Source organism: Schistocerca serialis, chromosome 3 (genome assembly GCF_023864345.2).
Source record: "Schistocerca serialis cubense isolate TAMUIC-IGC-003099 chromosome 3, iqSchSeri2.2, whole genome shotgun sequence".
Taxonomy (NCBI): Eukaryota; Metazoa; Arthropoda; class Insecta; order Orthoptera; family Acrididae; genus Schistocerca; species Schistocerca serialis.
Genome location: NC_064640.1, coordinates 351540229 through 351555678, shown reverse-complemented (window position 1 = coordinate 351555678; position 15450 = coordinate 351540229). Strand labels below are relative to the sequence as shown.

The window sequence follows — 15450 nt, the reverse complement described above, 5'->3', positions numbered from 1 at the left end:
CAGAATGGGTGGATGGGGATTTAAACACTGCACCTTCCAATTATGAGATCTGACACACACACACACACACACACACACACACACACACACACACACACACACACACACACACACACAACTACTAGACTGCAATTGGTGTATAAGTTCACAGTACAGTTCTCAAGTGAAACTGCAAACACTCTCTGAATAGGTACTTCAGAAGTAGAAACATACAGAAAGAGAGGGAGAGAGAGAGAGAGAGAGAGAGAGAGAGAGAATAATTCAGCACTAATATATTGTTCCCCTGTTCATCATATATAGTCCCTAATTATAATTTTAATCCTCCGTAAACTATATATTTACCACTACAACTTACATTACTGTTTATTTAAGTTTATTTAAGATAGAAATGTGTAGATAAACTACTATTGTAGCAAGTATCATTACTTAATATGCTCCTGCAACTGGGGCTAAGTGTGCTTTCCTTTAACATTGCTCTGAGCAAGATTTGGCACCTCAGCTACCTTATTACGACTTTCAATAAAGAAGGTACACTGATTACATAGTACAGATTATGACTGATTCCCAAATTCTTAGCCAATAGCTCTGTAAAATTCATATTAAATCATAACTCTAAGAGTTATTCCCAACAAATGTTTTTGTAGTGTGTTCTCTCTGACTGTCTTGATGTAATTTTCTTACTTTCTTATACTGTCTTCATGCTTTCATATTTTATTATAGCCGGCCGAAGTGGCCGTGTGGTTAAAGGCGCTACAGTCTGGAACCGCAAGACCGCTATGGTCGCAGGTTCGAATCCTGCCTCGGGCATGGATGTTTGTGATGTCCTTAGGTTAGTTCGGTTTAACTAGTTCTAAGTTCTAGGGGACTAATGACCTCAGCGGTTGAGTCCCATAGTGCTCAGAGCCATTTGAACCATTTTATTATATTAAACTGATGCAGACAATATTCTATATAAACAACCAGTGCTGAAAACTGTCAGTCATTTCTAAACTTTGGTAATTGTTAAAAAAAGTTTATTTTCTATAGCTGTGGTCCAGCACAAATTTTCATCTGTTACCATTGAGTTATTTCAATACCTCATTGCAGAACGGTCAGAAAATTCTTTCTTCAAAAACATTTTAATTTGAATGAGGAATAATAAATTGTATTTGATTATGTTTACTGTGTTTAATGAAATATTAAACAGTTTACATTAAACTTTTAAAAAAATGATTAACAACAATACAATGAATCGAATTTTACATCGGGCTTTTTATGAATAGAGCATGAAGAAGTAACCAATTTGTATATTGGACAATACCTTCAGCAATTTCATAAAGTTCCTACTGCGAATGATCAGAAGATGATGTGAGATGGGAGACTAAGCCATACGCAATGTATGGAAAAAAATCTGTTTACTCTATTTTTTAGCATAATTGATTGTTCAATCAATAAGTAAACCCAATTTTGAAGAGCTTGTAATGTATCATGTGAAATATACACACATCAAAAAAAGTTTTGCTTCACCCCAGTTCCCAGAACTCCTTAAGATAGACATCGACTGTGGATATTGTATCACAGACACAATCCCTTTGACTGATCAGAGATGTCACTAAACCTGCCCAAAGATGTAAACAACCATGCATAAGCAGCACCTACAGCCAATCAGTTCCAGTCATTCCATCAGGAAGGAGGTACACAGCTCGTGTTGTTTGTAGTTCAACCATGCCTAGACGGTCAGTACGGCAGTTCAATTACATCCGCATTGTTTCTTTGTGCCAGGAAGGGCTCTCAACAAGGGAAGTGTCCAGGCATCTCGGAGTGAACCAAAGCGATGTTCTTTGGACATGGAGGAGATACATAGAGACAGGAACTGTTGATGACATGCCTCGCTTAGACTGCCCCAGGGCTACTACTGCAGTGGATGACCACTACCTATGGTTTATGGCTCGGAGGAACTCTGACAGCAACACCACTATGTTGAATAATGCTTATCATGCAGCCACAGGATGCCATGTTACGACTCAAACTATGCACAATAGGCTGCAAGACACGCAACTTCACTCCCGAAGTCCATGGGGAGATCCATCTTTGGAACCAAAACACCATGCAGCATGGTACAGATGGGCCCAACAACATGGTGAATGGACCGCTCAGGATTGGCATCATGTTCTCTTCACCGATAAGTGTTGCATATGCCTTCAACCAGACAATCACCAGAGATGTGTTTGGAGGCAACCTGGTCAGGCCGAATGCCTTAGACACACTATCCAGTGAGTGAAACAAGGTGGAGGGAGGTTCCCTGCTGTTTTGGGGGGCGCGTTATGTGGGGCTGACATACACCACTGGTGGTCATGGAAGGCACCGTAATGGCTGTACAATATGTGAATGCCATCCTCCGACCGATAGTGCAACCACATTGGCAGCATATTGGTGAGGCATTCGTCTTCACAGACAACAATTCATGTCCCATCATGCACATCTTGTAAATGACATCCTTCAGGATAATGACATCACTCGACTAGAGTGGCCAGCATTTTCTCCCAACATAAACCCTATCAAACATGCCTGGGATAGATTGAAAAGTGATCCACCAACCACTCTGACAGATCTATGCTGAATTGCCATTGAGGAGAGGGAAAATCTGGACCAACAGTGCCTTGATGAACTTGTGGATAGTATGCCACAACAAATACAGGCATACTTCAATGCAAGAGGACATGCTACTGGGTACCAGTGTGTACAGCAATCTGGACTACCACCTATGGAGGTCTCACTGTATGGTGGTACAGCATGCAATGTGTGGTTTTCATGAGCAATAAAATGGGCAGAAATGATGTTTATGTTGATCTCTATACCAATTTTCTGTACAGGATCCGGAATTCTCAGAACCAAAGTGATGTAAAACTTTTTTTGGTGTGTGTATTTCATTAAAATGTGAAGCACATAAAAGTTTCAGCACACTACAAAATATAAGATTTTACTTTGACCATCTGTAGCAGTGTAATCATTAAAGTCTATGAGTAAACAAACACACTGTTAAGTTGTTGTTAATGACCATGGTAATTCAAAGACTGTCATATGAAAGTATCACATACAGTTCAAAATGCATGTTTCAGTTTGCTTGTAAATTCTAATTATATAATTTTTATGTTACCGGGACTGATATACATAACCATGTGAAAGAAACATTTGTCTGTAACTGATGACTGTCACTGATTATCAGCTAGGTGTCATAGTTTCTGTGTAAATTTTATTACCATTGTTATTCATGATACACTCAACTTAATAGCAGATAAATAGCATTTGCCACTTTGAAGCCGCTGGGAACCTCAATGTTTATGATCAACAGATATCAGTCCACTGCTTTTGAGTATAAATAAGAGTGCATTATGTTGGACATCAAAAGTGTTATATTGTCCATATATAAGCACCTAACATAATAGCAGATAAATAGCATTTGCCACTTTGAAACCGCTGGGAACCTCAATGTTTATGATCAACAGATATCAGTCCACTGCTTTTGAGTATAAATAAGAGTGCATTATGTTGGACATCAAAAGTGTTATATTGTCCATATATAAGCACCTATGCTGAGGTATCTACCACAGCACTGCATCAGACCTGTTCAGGTTGTACACCCCTTACTGGAAATGGCTTGTAATGGGCAGCATAGGTATGTTGCGGCCCATCGATGGTCGCACCCGGGAATTCAGTTGGCAGAGCTAAAACTGATACCTACCATGCAGTATTTTGTCATGAGGCTGAGCAAGTTCAATATAATAGCATTAGTTTATTCACATAACTTATAGTACTTTGATGGGTGCAGTGTAGTGTCGGCATGCCCCCCACAGCACTGTTCCATGAGTCCAGCCGGCACAGCAACTCCTGGTATGCTAACGCCACTGCTCCGTCATCAAGGCCACTCAGCTGGAAGTCGGCCATGCTCTGCCTAGTTGCTGCCCACTGATGCGTCACATCTTGCGCCACGTAGCTGCCTGCGATTCCGGAGACTGCTACAGTCCCTGGTCTTTGCCGCCCTCCATCCCATTTGGCCTGCTCTGTCCAACCATGGGACAAAGGTGGATGTACTGGTCACGAATGGCCCTCGGCTGCTGCTGCTACCAGGACAAGACCAGACACGAACACGCGCCCTCCTGGATGCGGTGCCGCAACTTGCCACTAGTGGTGCTTGTCGGATGGCAACACCCACCGTCATCTCCGGTGTTGCTGCAGCAGTGCCACACCTCTTGCAGTGTACGATTTGCACAGACCCTGGTGCGCCAGGTGGGAAGCAAACGTGGTCCGTCCTGGACCCACTGCAGACCACTGTCACTGCCCTCCTTCAGGCAGACTGTGGAATCTCCAAGTACCCAGCTGCCATTCTGTCCCACCCCAGTGTTTTGTCCCCAGATGTGGAATACAGCGCGAATAAGTACATAGAAACAAAGTACAGGTTTACACAGAATATTTACAACATCGTTACCAGACTGGCCCCTATAAGCATAGACCAGCACAGGTCCGACCCGATTCTCGACTGACCTGGCACCCCCTCAAGCTAAAAGTGCCCAACTATTTATACTGCTTTTCCCCTTGCTTCTGACGTAGCGTCAGAGAGAGACAGAAACTATGGCAAGGGTAAATTTCCATATGTCAGCCACTTACATATTGTCACTCCTGGCTCTGGCCTACTGCCTTGCCTCATACATCGCAATTACTTAAAGCAATGCTGCAGTTCCCTGCCTCGCTGTTACTTTACTCCAAACAAATTGTATGTGCAATACGTCGCTGCAGCTCCACATCATGTTAACCCTGTCTGGCCTACTGGCTGCCGACTATTACCACACACTGCCAGCGGCCCCAGACTTCATCACCCAACTGTGCCTTTACTGAATTTTACAAAATTCCCCTTTCCTACAACTAATACTAGTGCAGCAGGTAGTTGGTCATGCCTATAATGAAATGCTGGAGCTTGTAACTTGGGAATTCTCCACTGTCTTCTAAACAGATAGGAGGCAATATTTTAACCCAATAAAATAAGTGACCCATCTTGAATTTCTACTTCTGTTTTGGCTCTGACTCCTCTTTTATCAACAAATGCATGCATGTGTGGAATTTGGTTTGTCAGATCGTGGAAGCTCCAAAGATAATCTTATAGCTGAGTCTCTTAGAAAAATAGCACATGGGCAAAGACTGATAAAACGAGACATGTTCAGTGGATTAGGGAGAGTGAAGCTCTTATCTGAAATTTAGAAGAGACATTGCAAATCATTATTCAGTGTCTGCAATGTAGGCAATAGCAAACAGTGGCAGGAAATAGCACAATGCTACAACACTGGACTTGTGACTAGGAATACCTATGCTGCCCATTACAAGCCATTTCCAGTAAGGGGTGTACAACCTGAACAGGTCTGATGCAGTGCTGTGGTAGATACCTCAGTGTAGGTGCTTATATATGGACAATATAACATTTTTGATGTCCAACATAATGCACTCTTATACTCAAAAGCAGTGGACTGATATCTGTTGATCATAAACATTGAGGTTCCCAGTGGTTTGAAAGTGGCAAATGCTATTTATCTGCTATTAAGTTGAGTGTATCATGACTAACAGTGGTAATAAAATTTACACAGAAACTATGACACCTAGCTGATAATCAGTGACAGTCATCAGTTACAGACAAATGTTTCTTTCACATGGTTATGTATATCAGTCCCGGTAACATAAAAATTATATAATTAGAATTTACAAGCAAACTGAAACATGCAGTTTGAACTGTATGTGATACTTTCATATGATAGTCTTTGAATTACCATGGTCAATAACAACAGCTTAACAGTGTGTTTGTTTACTCATAGACTTTAATAATTACATCACTGCCTGATTCTCATAATTTAGGTTTTCAATCATTTTCTCAAATATCTTCCAGCAAATACCATTATGCTTCCCTCGATAATGGCGTGGCAATTTCCTTCTCTACTGTTCTTTAGTGGAGCCATTACCTTATCTCCAGTGACCTCATTCTTGATTAACTGTTAAATTTAACCCTTTTATCCATTCAGTTCTCCTGACACTGTTGAGTAAACACATGTTTGACTGAGCTTGGTAAGTTGGGATGCATTGTATAGAGGAGGCAGCTACTCATGCAGCAAAGAACAAGTAATGAGTATATAGTCCTCTTATTTTAAGCAACTTGCCATGGAGATCCAATCTGCATTCCTTCATGGAAAGTTCATTCCATCTTGAAAACAGTAGTAAAAAATTTGGCTTATTGTTTAAGGCTGAATACAAACAGTGAAAACATAACCTGTACATTATTAAAAAAAAATAACTAAATAAACTTCAGGGTACATTTTCAGAATTAGTCTTGGTTATCAGTAGCAATATAAGTAGTAATAATTAGGGAGGTAAATCCAGGTTGAGCCACATTTAAGTGGCGCTAAACTCATCAGCACTGAGTAGAATATTTAGTGCAAACGCTGATTGACCTGCAAGGTAAGCTGTGCAGTTGTCGAGAGGGACTTTCAGGTTATCAGTGTTTTGTTCAAACTTGGGCAAAATAATCTGATTGAACAAGCAAAAATTTCTATATTGTTTTACTGTGCTACATGTGTCACCATTAGATTCATTGGCAGCATAATAAGATTTGGGCTTTACTACATAAAGTATTTTAAGGTGGAACCAAACATTAATTTAGATCCTGGAAAAGTAAATCTTTGGCTAAAATTTGTGTGAAGTATTTTTTAGAAAATACGGTGTGAAAAAGGTGCCCTGAAAACTGCAGTGTGACTCATTTTGGAATACTGTTGCTCTGTCTTTGGTTTGTAAGGAAGGTATTAGTTTGTTCATTGGGTCTTTTGCTTGATATATCAAAACAACAAGTACCTCAGTTCACAGGCTATTAAATTAATTATAGTGTAACGATAAGTGATAAGTATGTATCATTGGTAAAGTGTTAGACTGCAGACCCAAAGGTCTCAGCTACAATTCTTAGTATGTCCCAGGATTGTTATCTGTCATGTTTCCCTTCTTTCACCTTTGCCAATGTTTGTTAATGGAATATTCTGAGTTTTACCATAGTTCAGAATTCATGTTAAACTGTACTTACCCCTATAACTGGCTTGGTACATCAGTTCAAAGGCCAGAGGGTGACAATGGCATGCCAACTCTAACAGGCTCATGCATAGTAAAGCACTGTGGTGTTCAAACCAACCTTCTACATCTACATATCTACATTTATACTCCACAAACCACCCAACGGTGTGTGGCAGAGGGCACTTTACGTGCCACTGTCATTACCTCCCTTTCCTGTTCCAGTCGCGTATGGTTCGCAGGAAGAACGACTGTCTGAAAGCCTCCGTGTGTGCTCTAATCTCTCTAATTTTACATTCGTGATCTCCTTGGGAGGTATAAGTAGGGGGAAGCAATATATTCGATACCTCATCCAGAAACGCACCCTCCCGAAACCTGGCAAGCAAGCTACACCTCGATGCCGAGCGCCTCTCTTGCAGAGTCTGCCACTTGAGTTTGTTAAATATCTCCGTAATGCTATCACGGTTACCAAATAACACGGTGATGAAACGCGTCGCTCTTCTTTGGATCTTCTCTATCTCCTCCGTCAACCCGATCTGGTACGGATCCCACACTGATGAGCAATACTCAAATATAGGTCGAACGAGTGTTTTGTAAGCCACCTCCTTTGTTGATGGACTACATTTTCTAAGGACTCTCCCAATGAATCTCAACCTGATACCCACCTTACCAACAATTAATTTTATATGATCATTCCACTTCAAATCGTTCCGCACGCATACTCCCAGATATTTTACAGAAGTAACTGCTACCAGTGTTTGTTCCGCTATCATGTAATCATACAATAAAGGATCCTTCTTTCTATGTATTCGCAATACATTACATTTGTCTATGTTAAGGGTCAGTTGCCACTCCCTGCACCAAGTACCTATCTGCTGCAGATCTTCCTGCATTTTGCTACAATTTTCTAATGCTGCAACTTCTCTGTATACTACAGCATCATCCGCGAAAAGCCGCATGGCACTTCTGACACTATCTACTAGGTCATTTGTATATATTGGGAAAAGCAATGGTCCCATAACACTCCCCTGTGGCACGCCAGAGGTCACTTTAACGTCTGTAGACGTCTCTCCATTGATAACAACATGCTGTGTTCTGTTTGCTAAAAACTCTTCAATCCAACCACACAGCTGGTCTGATATTCTGTAGGCTCTTACTTTGTTTATCAGGCGACAGTGCGGAACTGTATCGAACGCCTTCCGGAAGTCAAGAAAAGTAGCATCTACCTGGGAGCCTGTATCTAATATTTTCTGGGTCTCATGAACAAATAAAGTGAGTTGGGTCTCACACGATCGCTGTTTCCAGAATCCATGTTGATTCCTGCATAGTAGATTCTGGGTTTCCAAAAACGACATGATACTCGAGCAAAAAACATGTTCTAAAATTCTACAACAGATCGACATCAGAGATATAGGTCTATAGGTTTGCGCATCTGCTCGACGACCCTTCTTGAAGACTGGGACTACCTGTGCTCTTTTCCAATCATTTGGAACCTTCCGTTCCTCTAGAGACTTGCGGTACACGGCTGTTAGAAGGGGGGCAAGTTCTTTCGCGTAGTCTGTGTAGAATCTAATTGGTATCCCGTCAGGTCCAGTGGACTTTCCTCTGTTGAGTGATTCCAGTTGCTTTTCTATTCCTTGGACACTTATTTCGATGTCAGCCATTTTTTCATTTGTGCGAGGATTTAGAGAAGGAACTGCAGTGTGGTCTTCCTTTGTGAAACAGCTTTGGAAAAATGTGTTTAGTATTTCAGCTTTACGCATATTATCCTCTGTTTCAACGCCATCATCATCCCGTAGTGTCTGGATATGCTGTTTCGAGCCACTTACTGATTTAACATAAGACCAGAACTTCCTAGGATTTTCTGTCAAGTCGGTACATAGAATTTTACTTTCGAATTCAATGAACGCTTCACGCATAGCCCTCCTTACGCTAACTTTGACATCGTTTAGCTTCTGTTTGTCTGAGAGGTTTTGGCTGCGTTTAAACTTGGAGTGAAGCTCTCTTTGCTTTCGCAGTAGTTTCCTAACTTTGTTGTTGTGCCACGGTGGGTTTTTCCCGTCCCTCACAGTTTTACTCGGCACGTACCTGTCTAAAACGCATTTTACGATTGCCTTGAACTTTTTCCATAAACAATCAACATTGTCAGTGTCGGAACAGAAATTTTCGTTTTGATCTGTTAGGTAGTCTGAAATCTGCCTTCTATTACTCTTGCTAAACAGATAAACCTTCCTCCCTTTTTTTATATTCCTATTAACTTCCATATTCAGGGATGCTGCAACGGCCTTATGATCACTGATTCCCTGTTCTGCACATACAGAGTCGAAAAGTTCAGGTCTGTTTGTTATCAGTAGGTCCAAGATGTTATCTCCACGAGTCGGTTCTCTGTTTAATTGCTCGAGGTAATTTTCGGATAGTGCACTCAGTATAATGTCACTCGATGCTCTGTCCCTACCACCCGTCCTAAACATCTGAGTGTCCCAGTCTATATCTGGTAAATTGAAATCTCCACCTAAGACTATAACATGCTGAGAAAATGTATGTGAAATGTATTCCAAATTTTCCCTCAGTTGTTCTGCCACTAATGCTGCTGAGTCAGGAGGTCGGTAAAAGGAGCCAATTATTAACCTAGCTTGGTTGTTTAGTGTAACCTCCACCCATAATAATTCACAGGAACTATCCACTTCTACTTCACTACAGGATAAACTACTACTAACAGCGACGAACACTCCACCACCGGTTGCATGCAATTTATCCTGTCTAAACACCGTCTGTACCTTTGTAAAAATTTTGGCAAAATTTATATCTGGCTTCAGCCAGCTTTCTGTACCTATAACAATTTCAGCTTTCTATCAATGCTTGAAGTTCCGGTACTTTACCAACACAGCTTCGACAGTTGACAATTACAATACCGATTGCTGCTTGGTCCCCGTATGTCCTGATTTTGCCCCACACCTGTTGAAGCTGTTGCCCTTTCTGTACTTGCCCAAGGCCATCTAACATAAAAAACAGCCCCGCCCATGCCACACAACCCCTGCTACCCGTGTAGCCACTTGTTGCGTGTAGTGGACTCCTGACCTATCCAGTGGAACCTGAAACCCCACCACCCTATGGCGCAAGTCGAGGAATCTGCAGCCCACACGGTCGCAGAACCGTCTCAGCCTCTGATTCAGACCCTCCACTCGGCTCTGTACCAAAGGTCCGCAGTCAGTCCTGTCGATGATGCTGCAGATGGTGAGATCTGCTTTCATCCCGCTAGCGAGACTGGCAGTCTTCACCAAATCAGATAGCTGCTGGAAGCCAGAGAGGATTTCCTCCGATCCATAGCGACACACATCATTGGTGCTGACATGAGCGACCACCTGCAGATGGGTGCACCCTGTACCCTTCATGGCATCCGGAAGGACCCTTTCCACATCTGGAATGACTCCCCCCGGTATGCAAATGGAGGGCACATTGGTTTTCTTCCCCTCTCTTGCTGCCATATCCCTAAGGGGCCCCATTACACGCGTGACGTTGGAGCTCCCAACTACCAGTAAGCCCACCCTCTGCGACCGCCTGGATCTTGCAGACTGAGGGGCAACCTCTGGAACAGGACAAGCAGCCATGTCAGGCCGAAGATCAGTATCAGCCTGAGACAGAGCCTGAAACCGGTTCGTCAGACAAACTGGAGAGGCCTTCCGTTCAGCCCTCCGGAATGTCTTTCGCCCCCTGCCACACCTTGAGACGACCTCCCACTCTACCACAGGTGAGGGATCTGCCTCAACGTGGGCAGTATCCTGGGCAACTACAGTTGTAGTCCGATCGGGGGATGCATGGGACGAGCTGGCTGTCCCCGACAAACCCCCATCCGGACCCCCACAGTGATGCCCATTGGCAACAGCCTCAAGCTGTGTGACCGAAGCCAACACTGCCTGAAGCTGGGAGCAAAGGGATGCCAACTCAGCCTGCATCCGAACACAGCAGTTGCAGTCCCTATCCATGTTAAAAACTGTTGTGCAAAGAACGTCTGAACTAATCTACAGAGAGTGCAAACAAATCGACACAAAATTTAAACGGTTATTAAAATACAAGATTGCCTAGTAAATGCAGTAATGCTGCTACTTGCGCACTACTGACACACTGCTCGGAGGTGGAAGGAGACTACGCGATTTTACACTATTCAGGTACTAAAACGCGACGCTACAACTCTCAAATACTATAATACGCCCAAAATTTATGAATTAAACAATGCAAGTACCAAAAACATGCAAAGAAATTAAGAATTAAACTATGTAACAAATGAGTGAGCTAGGAGTATACGACTTGCTGCTGCAGCTGCTTATCCAACGGTGGCAGGGAGCACACTGACTGTGACCAACCGACACCGGCCGTTCAAAACAAAAACAGAAGACAGATGACTACGCGAATTTACACTATTCAGGTACTAAAACGCGATGCTACAACTCTCAAATTCTATAATATGCCCGAAATTTATGAATTAAACAATGCAAGTACCAAAAACTCGCAAAGAAATTAAGAATTAAACTATGTAACAAATGAGTGAGCTAGGAGTATACGACTTGCTGCTGCAGCTGCTTATCCAACGGTGGCAGGGAGCACACCTTCAGGTTGATTACAGCTTTACATTTTTTATGTGTGCATGTGTGCAGGCTGGCCATTTACAATTAATTTTACATAGTACTATCACTTCTACTTTTTCTTCTTCTACCCCTTCTTCTTTTTCTAACTCATTTCCCTTTTGTTTTCAATCATTGGGGTAACCTCGCTGTATGCATTTCTTTCATTCCACTCTATTATTGCAAAATCTCTCCATTTGCATCATTGCTTATCCATGCCTTTGTCCAAATTTCTTGACCATGTTCTCCCATGTGATGCAAGGTCTTCCTCACCCAGCTCCTTCCTGCACACATGTTTAAAATACATTTTTAGCTTTTCTTTCCTGTCCCATTCTCTTAACAAGCCCATAACACCTCAACTGACACTTCTTGACCACCACACTCATTGCTATCTTTGAAGAAGTATGTTCTGTTACGAGATTCGTTCATTTCTAACTCAATCTATTCTAGTATTTCCCATTGCTTTCCTCGTAAACATCATTTCTGCAACAGTAATTCTACATAATTGTTTCTCTTGTTGTGTCAAACTCTCTATACCATATGCTGTAATTGATGCCATAATTGCACTGTAAATTTCAGTGGCAGCTTCTGCAAAAAGTAACCAATGTGCTACAATATTACAGATATAAACAGATGGTGTTTTATTACTTTTGTGCATGTTCACACCAGATGTCCTTGTCTGTCTGACCCAGAGTATAGTAAATTTCCAAATTGGGATTTATGTGCAGTTAAAATTAAAAGTGAACTATTTTTCAATATTAAATCACATGCACACACTTCAGTGTGCTGATCACTACAAAATATACTTGTCTCAATGTTTGTGAACATTTTAGTTCTACATAAGTGAGGTGCTACAGTGTAATATTTTAAATTTACCGTCTCTAATGCTGTGGTTATGTGGTACTCTGATGGGCACAGGGTGATTATCTTTTCAGAGCTCTCCTAATTTTCCAAACGGACAATAAGCTCTTCTACCTTATTACCCAGTCCTCTAATATCCTAATGAAATAAACTGACCTTACTTTTCTGGGCATTCTTAAGCATTTTTGGGGCTCTTCTGTTATTTGTTTTTAACAATCTGCTTGACTCCTGATTCTAACATAAAAAAGGATTCTCTCTGACAACAGTAACTGCAGGGTTCTTGCTCTGTGTGATGTAGGGCCCCAAACATTTTCTGGAAGAAGCTCAGCCAACCTATCTTCCCCTCTCTTATTCAGGTGTAGACCATGTCTAGTATATCCCCATCTCTCAATTGAGGCAACGGACACTGCACTCATATGATATTTCATTTCAGTCAGCAGCAGCCTGCACAACTCAGTGTTCACAATGCTCACAGCAGTGTTAATCCAGTGCTGGTCATGGCGCTGTAGGCCCTCCACAAAACTCACACTTGTGTGCATGGTTGCTACTCCTGCTGCTGTAGAATCATGCTACATCTACATCCATATTGTGCAAACCAGTGTGAAGTCCATGGTAGAGTGTGTTACCATTGTATCAAATATTGGTGATTTCTTCTCATTTCATTCACATATTTTGAAGTTTAAATAAGTTTTTTTTTCAATTGATTGCCAGTTGATGCTTTTCAGTGTTTTCATGACATGATTGTAAGAGTCAAACAAGCTTGTGACCATTCATGGAGCCCTTCTTTGTTTACAATTAATATCCCCCATTAGTTCTGTTTGGTATGAGTCCTATGTAGTCGAGCAATAGTCTAGGGTGGGCCATGAGTCTTTTAGAAACAATCTTCATAGTTGACTGACCACATTTTTCTGGCATCCCCAATGATAGCCTGCCAGCTGCTACATATAATTGATTTTCAGACATTATTTCTTTATAGATAACTGCATCATCTGCTAAAAATCTGTCATTACTATTTATATTGTCCATTTAGTTATTTATAGACAACACAACAACAGAAATGGTAATGGTCTGAACATACTCCTCTGGGATACATTTGAATCTAATTCTAAATCTATCGATGTCTATCAATCCAAGACAGTGCTCTGCATGATTTTTACAAAGATATCATTTATCCAGTCACATTTTTTGTTTCGTACCCTACTTCTTACTAACATAAAACACTGTATTTTTCTTTTACAAATTATGTCAATGTCTGTAGTGATTCCAGGTCTCTTAATCCTCTCTCTAATTAGTTTACTGATAAAGTTATTTTCAAGTAGCTACTAAAGTATATAATAGATTCTGTTAAATTTAACAGTGGTTCTTTGTTAATGTTCATACTCTATAAATTTCCTGCCGGTTTTTAAATTGTAAATATTTTATCTTAATTCTGTTTTCAGGTTACCAGTGTTGTGTCCCTGTACTTTAAGGCAATAGATTGCTTATAGCACTACCAGTTATTTGCTTTCTTGTAGTTTCCATTGCCAAGACATTATCAAGATAGGGCTTACTAACTTATAGCACAGGAATTAGAAAATTAATCATTAAAAGCTCATTGTGCAGTCCAAATAACATTTCTCTATTACTTCTCCTCTCAGAATCTATTCAAAAATCTATGTTGGAATTGCCACACATCATTAAACATTTCTTTCTTATCTGACAGAAAGCACCACAACTAATCAAGGTGACTAATAAAGAGCTCAAAGTAAGGATCTAGATTTATACTCCACAAGCTATGGTACAGTGCATACTGGAGGGTACTCATAGCAGTACTGATTTTCTGTTGTATCCCACTAATGTCTATATGCCCTTGTAAGTGCACCAATCTCTCTTCTCTTGGTCTCACAATCTTTATGAGATATATGATGCATAATAGTTGCATAGTCTTTTTTGGATACCAGTCTCTAACTTTATCCAACAGGGGTTACATCCTTGGATTTGCATTTAAATTGCCTGAGCAACTCTTCACTCCTTCATATGGATTCTAGCACCATGTTATCCTGTTGCATGTGTATGAATTCCTTCAGTGTTTGTCATGTGTACTTGATAAGACTGTAAATTAACAATACAATACTGTGGAATTGGTTGCACTAGTATCCTGTACATAATTTCTTTTACAAATGTACTGTACTTTTCCAATACCATTCTAACAGATCTGGGTCTTCCATTTACCTTTTAAAATATTGATTTTCATGGTCATTTCATTTCATTTCACTTTTTGGTATTGCCCATAAATACCTACAAAATGTGGCAGTATCAAGATGTGCACTCCTACTCTTATAATCTGCTACTACTGAGGGCTTTCTCTTTGTTATAGCTATTATATTATATATTCCAAAATTTAAAGAGAGCTACCATTCATTATATCAAGTGGAAAATTTGTTCAAGTCTTGCTGCATTTCCTTACAGTTGTCCAATGATGATACTTTCATGTAGACAAGTGTATCACCAGTGAATAATCATATAGTGCTGCTGCTGATATTATCTGGTGTATCATTTATATACACGAAAAAAACACACACACACACACACACACACACACACACAAAGGAATTGTCTGAATGGGGCAGAAATAAGTAGATTTACTGATGTACGTGTACAGACAAATAAATGATCACAATTTCAGAAAAACTGGATGATTTATTCAAGAGAAAGAGCTTCACAAATTTTACAAGTGAATAATGTGTTGGTCCACCTCTGACCCATATGTAAGCAGTTATTTTGCTTGACATAGGTTGATAGAGTTGTTGGATGTTTTTGTGAGCGATATCATGCCAAATTCTGTCCAGTTTGCATGTTAGATCATCAAAATGTCAAGCTTGTTGGAAAGCTCTGCCCATAATGGAAAATGTGCTGGCCA

At 40.8% G+C, this 15450-nt stretch overlaps 1 protein-coding gene across 1 annotated transcript in view; it reads left to right on the top strand.

Annotated features, from left to right (window-relative positions):
* Nucleotides 1-15450, top strand: part of LOC126470159 (potassium voltage-gated channel subfamily H member 2) — a 670689-nt gene that overhangs the window by 626140 nt on the left and 29099 nt on the right. The gene's annotated exons all lie outside the window — the stretch shown is intronic.